The sequence below is a fragment of the Salvelinus namaycush genome, chromosome 6, assembly GCF_016432855.1.
Source record: "Salvelinus namaycush isolate Seneca chromosome 6, SaNama_1.0, whole genome shotgun sequence".
Lineage (NCBI taxonomy): Eukaryota > Metazoa > Chordata > Actinopteri > Salmoniformes > Salmonidae > Salvelinus > Salvelinus namaycush.
In genome coordinates, this window is record NC_052312.1 from 22,765,310 (window position 1) to 22,775,915 (window position 10,606).

Genomic DNA, 10,606 nt, shown 5'->3' on the forward strand with positions numbered 1-10,606 from the left:
TATATTTCTATCTGCAACATTCTGAATGTTTCACCCCAGGCCCTGGCTTGGAAGGTTCAAGGGTGCAACATTACAGGCTGTTCAGATATAAATGTGTTTGAGTCTGCTGCTCTATGTGTTACATTTCTATATGCAATCTCTATATTTTTCCATGTGCAGTAAGACGTTTCACTCCAGGCCCTATATGGCCAGCCACAGAGAGAAGACACCCTTCACTTGAAGTGATAACTGTCTGCTCTATTCATTATATTTCTATCTGTATTCTTCTGCAACGTTCTGAACATTTCAGTTCCCCAAGTACACCCCAGGCTCTGCTGAGACCTCTGTCGGAGACAGTATTCAAGTGTTAGAAGTCCTAACTGTCTGCTCTATTCATTATATTTCTCTGTGCAGTGCTCTGAACGTTTCACCCCAGGCCCTGCACAGCCTGCACAGCTTGCCATGGCACGGAGACACACTTCAATAGAAGTGATAACGCCCTGCTTCCCCTCCATTATCACATTCCATTGCTTCCCGTTGAACTCTGCAGCGGCGAATTAGCGCCAAGTCCACTCTTTACTGCTACTGCTTGAACTGGAGGTTGTGCACTACTTTTTACCAGGGCCATAGGGCACATGTAGAAGTAGTGAACTTGTAAAAAGTAGTTAGACAAAGTTCTCTTGGATGTTCAGCATTCGAAGTGAGTGACAGAGACCGTTTGACTTCAAATCAAATCTGATTTTATTGGTCACATACAGTTGAAGTCGGAAGTTTACATACACCTTAGCCAAATACATTTAAACTCAGTTTTTCCCAATTCCTGACATTTAATCCGAGTAAAAATTCCCTGTCTTAGGTCAGTTAGGATCACCACCTTATTTTAAGAATGTTAAATGTCAGAATAATAGTAGAGAGAATGATTTATTTCAGATTTTATTTCTTTCATCACATTCCCAGTGGGTCAGAAGTTTACATACACTCAATTAGTATTTGGTAGCATTGCCTTTAAATTGTTTAACTTGGGCCAAATGTTTCGGGTAGCCTTCCACAAGCTTCCCACAGTACGTTGGGTGAATTTTGGCCCATTCCTCCTGACAGAGCTGGTGTAACTGAGTCAGGTTTGTAAGGTTTGTAGGCCTCCTTGCTCGCACACGCTTTTTCAGTTCTGATCACAAATGTTCTATTGGACTGAGGTAAGGGCTTTGTGATTGCCACTCCAATACCTTGACTTTGTTGTCCTTAAGCCATTTTGCCACAACTTTGGAAGTATGCTTAGGGGTCATTGTCCATTTGGAAGACCCATTTGCGACCAAGCTTTAACTTCCTGACTGATGTCTTGAGACGTTGCTTCAATATATCCACATAATTTTCTTTCCTCATGATGCCATCTATTTGCTGAAGTGCACCAGTCCCTCCTGCAGCAAAGCACCCCCACAACATGATGCTGCCACCCCCGTGCTTCACGGTTGGGATGGTGTTCTTCGGGTTGCAAGCCTCCCCCTTTTTGCCTCCAAACATAACGATGGTCATTATGGCCAAACAGTTCTATTTTTGTTTCATCAGACCAGAGGACATTTCTCCAAAAAGTACGATCTTTGTCCCCATGTGCAGTTGCAAACCGTAGTCTGGCTTTTTTATGGCGGTTTTGGAGCAGTGGCTTCTTCCTTGCTGAGCGGCCTTTCAGGTTATGTCGATATAGGACTCGTTTTACTGTGGATATAGATACTTTTGTACCTGTTTCCTCCAGCATTTTCACAAGGTCCTTTTCTGTTGTTCTGGGATTCATTTGCACTTTTCGCACCAAAGTACGTTCATCTCTAGGAGACAGAACGCGTCTCTTTCCTGAGCGGTATGACGGCTGCGTGGTGCCATGGTGTTTATACTTGCGTACTGTTGTTTGTACAGATGGACCTGGTACCTTCAGGCGTTTGGAAATTTCTCCCAAGGATGAAACAGACTTGTGGAGGTCTACAATTGTTTTTCTGAGGTCTTGGCTGATTTCTTTTGATTTTCCCATGATGTCAAGCAAAGAGGCACTGAGTTTGAAGGTAGGCCTTGAAATACATCCACAGGTACACCTCCAATTGACTCAAATGATGTCAGTTAGCCTATCAGAAGCTTCTAAAGCCATGATATAATTTTCCAAGCTGTTTAAAGGCACAGTCAACTTAGTGTATGTAAACTTCTGACCCACTGGAATTGTGATACAGTGAATTATAAGTGAAATAATCTGTCTGTAAACAATTGTTGGAAAATTACTTGTGTCATGCACAAAGTAGATGTTCTAACCGACTTGCCAAAACTATAGTTTGTTAACAAGAAATTTGTGGAGTGGTTGACAAACGAGTTTTAATGACTCCAACCTAAGTGTATGTAAACTTCTGACTTCAACTGTACAGTCGTGGCCAAAAGTTTTGAGAATGACACAAATATTAATTTTCACAAAGTCTGCTGCCTCAGGTTGTATGATGGCAATTTGCATATACTCCAGAATGTTACGAAGAGTGATCAGATGAATTGCAATTAATTGCCAAGTCCCTCTTTGCCATGCAAATGAACTGAATCCCCCAAAAAACATTTCCACTGCATTTCAGCCCTGCCACAAAAGGACCAGCTGACATCATGTCAGTGATTCTCTCGTTAACACAGGTGTGAGTGTTGACGAGGACAAGGCTGGAGATCACTCTGCCATGCTGATTGAGTTCGAATAACAGACTGGAAGCTTCAAAAGGAGGGTGGTGCTTGGAATCATTGTTCTTCCTTTGTCAGTCATGGTTACCTGCAAGGAAACACGTGCAGTCATCATTGCTTTGCACAAAAAGGGCTTCACAGGCAAGGATATTGCTGCCAGTAAGATTGCACCTAAATCAACCATATATCGGATCATCAAGAACTTCAAGGAGAGCGGTTCAATTGTTGTGAAGAAGGCTTCAGGGCGCCGAAGAAAGTCCAGCAAGCGCCAGGACAGTCTCCTAAAGTTGATTCAGCTGCGGGACCGGGGCACCAGCAGTACAGAGCTTGCTCAGGAATGGCAGCAGGCAGGTGTGAATGCATCTGCACGCACAGTGAGGGGAAGACTTTTGGAGGATGGCCTGGTGTCAAGAAGGGCAGCAAAGAAGCCACTTCTCTCCAGGAAAAACATCAGGGACAGACTGATATTCTGCAAAAGGTACAGGGATTGGACTGCTGAGGACTGGGGTAAAGTCATTTTCTCTGATGAATCCCCTTTCCAATTGTTTGGGGCATCCGGAAAAAAGCTTGTCCGGAGAAGACAAGGTGAGTGCTACCATCAGTCCTGTCTCATGCCAACAGTAAAGCATCCTGAGACCATTCATGTGTGGGGTTGCTTCTCAGCCAAGGGAGTGGGCTCACTCACAATTTTGCCTAAGAACACAGCCATGAATAAAGAATGGTTCCAACACATCCTCCGAGAGCAACTTCTCCCAACCATCCAGGCAAAAGTGATAACTAAGTGGCTCGGGGAAGAAAACATCGATATTTTGGGTCCATGGCCAGGAAACTCCCCAGACCTTAATCCCATTGAGAACTTGTGGTCAATCCTCAAGAGGCAGGTAGACAAACAAAAACCCACAAATTCTGAACTCCAAGCATTGATTATGCAAGAATGGGCAGCCATCAGTCAGGATGTGGCCCAGAAGTTAATTGCCAGCATGACAGCGGATTGCAGAGGTCTTGAAAAAGAAGGGTCAACACTGCAAATATTGACTCTTTGCATCAACTTCATGTAATTGTCAATAAAAGCCTTTGACACTTATGAAATGCTTGTAATTATACTTCAGTATTCCATTGTAACATCTGACAAAAATATCTAAAGACACTGAAGTAGCAAACTTTGTGAAAATTAATATTTGTGTCATTCTCAAAACTTTTGGCCACGACTGTACATACATGGTAAGCAGATGTCATTACGAGTGTAGCGAAATGCTTATGCTTGTAGATCCGACGGTGCAGCAGTATCTAACAGGTAATATCTAACATTTCACAACAAAACCTAATACACACAATCCTGTAAAGGAATGGGATGAGAATATATAAGTATAAAATATATGGATGATCAGTGACAGAGTGGCTAAGATGCAATAGATAGTAAAGAATAGATAGTGAAGGATACAGTATACAGTATATACATATGAGATGAGTAATGACTAATGCGAGATATGTAAACATTCTTAAAGTGGCATTATTAAAGTGACTAGTGTTCCATTTATTAAATTGGCCAATGATATCAAGTCTGTAGGTAGGCAGCCGCCTCTCTGTGCTGTTTAACAATCTGATGTTCTTGAGATAGAAGGTGTTTTTCAATCTCTCTTTCCCAGGTCTGATACACCTTGTACTGACCTCGCCTTCTGGATGGAAGCGGGGTGAACAGGTAGTGGCTCGGGTGGTTATTGTCCTTGATGATATTTTTTGCCTTCCTGTGACATCGGGTGTTGTAGATGTCCTGCACCACCCTCTGGAGAGCCCTGCGGTTGTGGGCGGTGCAGTTGCAGTACCAGGCGGTGATACAGCCTGTAAAAGTTAGTGAGGGTTTTCGGTGACAAGCCACATTTTTTCAGCCTCCTGGGGTTGAAGAGGCGCTGTTGCGCCTTCTTCACCACACTGTCTGTGTGCGTGGACCAATTTCAGTTTGTCAGTGATATATACACCGAGGAACTTTCCACCTTCTCCACTGCTGTCCCGTCGATGTGGATAGGGGGGGTGCTCCCGTTGCTGTTTCCTGAAGTCCACAATCATCTCTGTTGTTTTGCTGACATTGAGTGAGAGGTTATTTTCCTGACACCACACTCCGAGGGCCCTGTGCATATTAAAAGACCAGTTTGTCTTATATAAGGCTGAATGGACTGAATGTAATGGTCATTCTGCATTTGAGTACTGTAATTATAATACTGTACATTAGGTCCAATTTATTCTTTACCTTTACACGTGATATTTCTTGGTCTTAGACTGAATGGACTGAAGGACTGAATGGAGCCTAATGCTCTTCATGCATTCAGTAATAGATAGCTACAATACAAATGCATATTATGTGCATAGGAACCCTTTGAGTAAGACTAAAGGGATCTGGACGTGGCCTGATGGTCATCATACATTTATACTGAACAAAAATATAAATGCAACATGTAAAGTGTTGGTCTCATGATTCATGAATTGAAGTAAAAGATCCCAGAAATGTTCCATACACACAACAGCTTATTTCTCTCAGATTTTGTGCACACATTTGTTTACATCCCTGTCAGTGAGCATTTCTCCTTTGCCAAGAAAATCCATTCACCTGACAGGTGTGGCAAATCAAGAAGCTGATTAAACCGCATTATCATTACACAGGTGCACCTTGTGCTGGGGACAATAAAAGGCCATTCTAAAATGTGCAATTTTGTCACACAACACAATGCCACAGATGTCTCAAGTTTTGAGGGAGCATGCAATTGGCCTGCTGACTGCAGGAATGTCCACCAGAGCTGTTGTCAGAGAATTGAATGTACATTTCTCCATAAGCCGCCTCCAACATCGTTTTAGAGAATTTGGCAGTAGTCCAACCGTCCTCACAACCGCAGCCACCCGGACAGCTGATGAAATAGAGGAGTATTTCTGTCTGTAATAAAGCCCTTTTGTTGGGAAAAAGTCATTCTGATTGGCTGGGTCTAGCTCCCCAGTGGGTGGGTCTAGCTCCCCAGTGGGTGGGCCTGGCTCCCAAGTGGGTGGTGCTATGACGTCCCAGGTCCACCCATGGCTGTGTCCCTGCCCAGTCATGTGAAATCCATAGATTAGGGCCTAATTTATTTATTTCAATTGACTGATTTCCTCATGTGAACTGTAACTCAATAAAATCTTTGAAATTGTTGCATGTTACATTTATATTTTTGTTCAGTAGTGTAATAGATACTGTACTGTACATTAGTTCCTTAACATTATTATGTGATGTAGTATTTATTATATGTCGATATTAAAGGGATAGTTCACCCAAATTACAAAATTGCACATAGCAGCCAGGTTATCAAACCCAAAGAATTGATTGCTGATACTGTCTCCCCTTGTCCTAAGACTGCTTATAGAGTAAGGAAACCAATATTTAATTTTGGTGAACGATCCCTTTAAATTTGTCAAAAATAATCTAGTCTTCTTTTTTTTATTGGTTGCCACAGATTAATCTGCAGCGATGATACATTTTTAGTTTATCCTTTGATTTATTTATATTTTTTATTTATATTTTATTTTAATATAGGTGATCTCATCCCATTGAGATTATAAAAGGAAAATCTATTTTTTCAAAGGGACACCTGTCCAAACAAAATGTCCCCATGCCCAGCAATCAAACACTACAGTTTGGGGTATTATAATTTATCCTTTATTTTATGGTGGTCTCATTGAGATTTAAAAATCTATAACAAGGGATATCACCCGAAAACATTGCCCCAGCAATCAGACATTACAGTATTTAGGTATTATTACACCAGTATTATTATCACCGGTATTATGATTCAGTATTAGGTGGTGGTAGTGTTGATCCTATTGCCTCTAGGTAAGTTCAGCTGGGTTCAGTCACACGCTCTGCCCGGTCTCTGCTCTGGAGGATCCTTCATGATAATTTAAGATAAAAAAATGAAACTTAAGGTTACTTTTCCATCAGTTCGTTTTTTAACCTTTGTAGACTTAAGGGGTGCTTTGAGGAACCCTTTTCAAAAGAGCGGTGCGTTTTGGAACCAGCAGTGTGCTGGTGAGTAAAGGGAGCTCGTGCGTACTATTCGAATTGAGACGGTCGGTCAAAAGATGCACTGGAAGCGGGAAGCGTGTGGTTGGTTGTAAGACCCCTACAGGTGAAAGACAACTGCAAAGGATCGATGAGAAAGGTGAGTAAATGTTAGCTATTCGATAGCAAAGTTAAGTGATATCAAAAAACAAGAAAAAAGTACATCATGTAATGTAGTCTTCGTTTTTCATCAGCTAGCCTGTAATGTTAGCTGCTAATTGTTGTATAATTGTTGGTACATTTTAGCTAACGTTAGCTTGCTAGTTACTGTAATGCTAGCTAACTTTAGCTAGCTAGATTCAATATGGCAAAATGTTCATCCTCATTTAAACCCATAATACACTCTCTCACCACTCCTTCCATCCTCCTCCCTTAAGACTTTCACACACACAGAGAGAGAGAGAGCGCGAGAGCGAGATAACCCAATCTAGGTTATATTAAAGGTGAAATATGCAGAAATTGTTCTGCCATTTCCTGATTGAAAAAATTCTAATAGTTTGCCTAATTTCAGTTTGTGTCAAAACAAGCATTCATTGTGTAAAGAATGATTGTACCATCTAAACCTCTGTTGAATATATTTTCCATAACCCAAAATATTGTATGTTCAGCAGTTTGAAGCAGATGTACTAAACTGAAAGAAAAAAGAAATGTATATGTTACATTTGATATCAACTACTCATGTTGACTGTGTCTAATTTATGTCTTTCAGGGTGGTGTGTCGGGATGGACTGCTCTGATGGAGAAACTCAACCTCCACAAACTCTACGCCTATGTAGATATTCCATTACAAATCTGCCGTTTCCAGCTACAATAGTCATTTACAACATTAACAATGTCTACACTGTATTTCTGATCTATTTGATGTTATTTTAATGGACAAAAAAATTAGCTTTTCTTTCAAAAACAAGGACATTTCTAAGTGACCCCAAACTTTTGAACAGTAGTGTATATATGTATGTTTTTATGTTTAGATTCATAATATAATTTAAAAGTACGCATTAAGGGATCTGTAATAGAATAAATGTGGCAAAATGTCTACATTACGAATGTAGACATTAATAAAGGCATTTCTAATAATGTGGGACGTGACGCTTGGCATTCAGGCCAAAGAGTTCAATATTGGTTTCATCAGACCAGAGAATCTTGTTTCTCATGGTTTGAGAGTCTTTAGGTGCCTTTTGGCAAACTCAAAGCGGGTTGTCATGTGCCTTTTACTGAGGAGTGGCTTCCGTCTGGCCACTCTAACATAAAGGCCTGATTGGTGGAGTGCTGCAGAGATGGTTGTCCTTCTGGAAGGTTCTCCCCTCTCCACAGAGGAACTCTAGAGCTCTGTCAGAGTGACCATCAGGTTCTTGGTCACCTCCCTGACCAAGGCCCTTCTCCCCCGATTTCTCAGTTTGGCCAGGCAGCCAGCTCTAGGAAGAGTCTTGGTGGTTCCAAACATCTTCCATTTTAGAATGATGGAGGCCACTGTGTTCTTGGGGACCTTCAATGCTACAGAAATTGTTTGGTACCCTTCCCCGGATGTGTGCCTCGACACAATCCTGTTTCGTTGCTCTATGGATAATTCCTTCGACCTCATGGCTTGGTTTTTGCTCTGACCATGCACTGTCAACTATGGGACCTTATATAGACAGGTGTGTGCCTTTCCAAATCATGTCCAATCAATTGAATTTACTACAGGTGGACTCCAATCAAGTTGTAGAAACATCTCAAGGGTGATCAATGGAAACAGGATGCACCTGCACTCAATTTCGAGTCTCATAGCATAGGGTCTGAATACTTAAGTAAATAAGGTATTTCTGTTTTTTATTTGTAATAAATTTGTGAAAATTTCTAAAAACCTGTTTTTGCTTTTTCATTATGGGGTATTGTGTGTAGATTGCTGAGGATTTTTTGTATTTAAAAAAAAACATTTTAGATTAAGGCTGTCAAGTAACAAAATGTGGATAAGCAAGGCTTCTATGGTTGAGCAAGGCAGTTAACCCCCAACAACTGCTTCCCGGGCACGGATTAATGCAGCTCCCCGCACCTCTCTGATTCAGAGGGGTTGGGTTAAATGTGGAAGACACATTTCGGTTGAATGCATTCAGTTGCGCAACTGACTTGGTATCCCCTTTCCCTGTCCATTAATTCAGCTCCGCCCTGGGGTTTCTGTAGTGCACTTGGAATAGAGTTTTCAAAAACACTGGATTGATGCAAATAATCATGATTCTGCCAAGTGCCTTCAGAAAGTATTCACACCCCTTGACTTTTTCCAAATTTTGTTGTGTTACAGCCTGAATTCAGCCTGAATTTTTTACAAATTAATTAAAAATGAAAAGCTGAAATGTCTTGAGTCAATAAGTTTTCAACCCCTTTGTTATGGCAAGCCAAAATAATTTCAGGAGTAAAAATGTGCTTAACAAGTCACATAATAAGTTGCATGGATTCACTCTGTGCAATTATGGTGTTTAACATAATTTTTAATGACTACCTCATCTCTGTACCCAACATATACAATTATTTGTAAGATCCCTCAGTTGAGCACTGAATTCCAAACACAGATTCAACCACAAAGACCAGAGAGGTTTTCCAATGCCTCGCAAAGAAGGGAACCTATTGGTAGATGGGTAAAAATGTTAAAAAAGCAGATATTGAATATCCCTTTGAGCATGGTGAAGATATGAATTACACTTTGGGTGGTGTATCAATACACCAAGTCACTAAAACAATACAGGCGTCCTTCCTAACTCAGTTGCCGGAGAGGAAGGAAACCGCTCAGGGATTTCACCATGAGGCCAAAACAGTTACAGATTTGAATGGCTGTGATAGGAGAAAACTGAGGATGAATCAACAACATTGTAGTTACTCCACAATACTAACATAATTGACAGAGTGAAAAGATGGAAGCATGTACAGAATAAACATTTTCCAAAACATGCACCCTGTTTAGCAACAAGGTAATAAAGTAATACTGCCAAAAATGTGGCAAAGCAATTCACCTTTTGTCCTGAATGCAAAGTGTTATGTTGAGAGATTAATTTACCTTTCAACAGGACAAAAACATATAAAACAAGGCCAAATCTACACCTGAGTTGCTTACCAAGAAAACAGTGAATGTTCCTGAGTGGCTGAGTTCCAGTTTTGACTTAAATCTACTTGGATATCTATGTCAAGACCTGAAAATGGTTGTCTAGCAATGATGACCAACCAATTTGACAGAGCTTGAAGAATTTTGAAAAGAATAATGGGCAAATGTTGCACAATCGGGGTGTGGAATGTTCTTAGAGCCTTACCCAGAAAGACTCACAGCCATACTTGCAGCCAAAGGTTACATATGTAAATGAGATATTTCTGTATTTCATGTTCATAAATTCCTGGTTTGCATACCCATTCTTGCCTTAACATTTATCATAACTTGAAACATTTCCTACTTCCCTACCCCATGCTGTTTGAGTTCAGCCCGTGCTCTGTATGTGTGCAGGCCGCATGTAATAAATACACATAATGAACGAACAGCTTCCGGTATCCATCCTTTAAAAAAAATCAATTATAAAGCCTAGATTTAAAAAAAAAAATATATATATATAGCATTATTACAACAACAACAAAAAACATTTCACTGGCCCAAGCTGCCCATTGACGGGATGATCATCCGGGTTTCCAAAACATCACCTGTATGTCGAGCCCTGACAGACAGGGGCATTCCCGTGCTGTTGTTGCTTCTTCAGAAAGTTTAATTGCACATTACTGTTTGAATAAATCATGATGATAAAAAAACGTGACCATGTACATTTATTTCACTGGAACCCTGGCAACCAATTAAAAATGTGTGTTGCACTGCCAAGTCAAACGGTCGCAAATGTGACTTTTTTG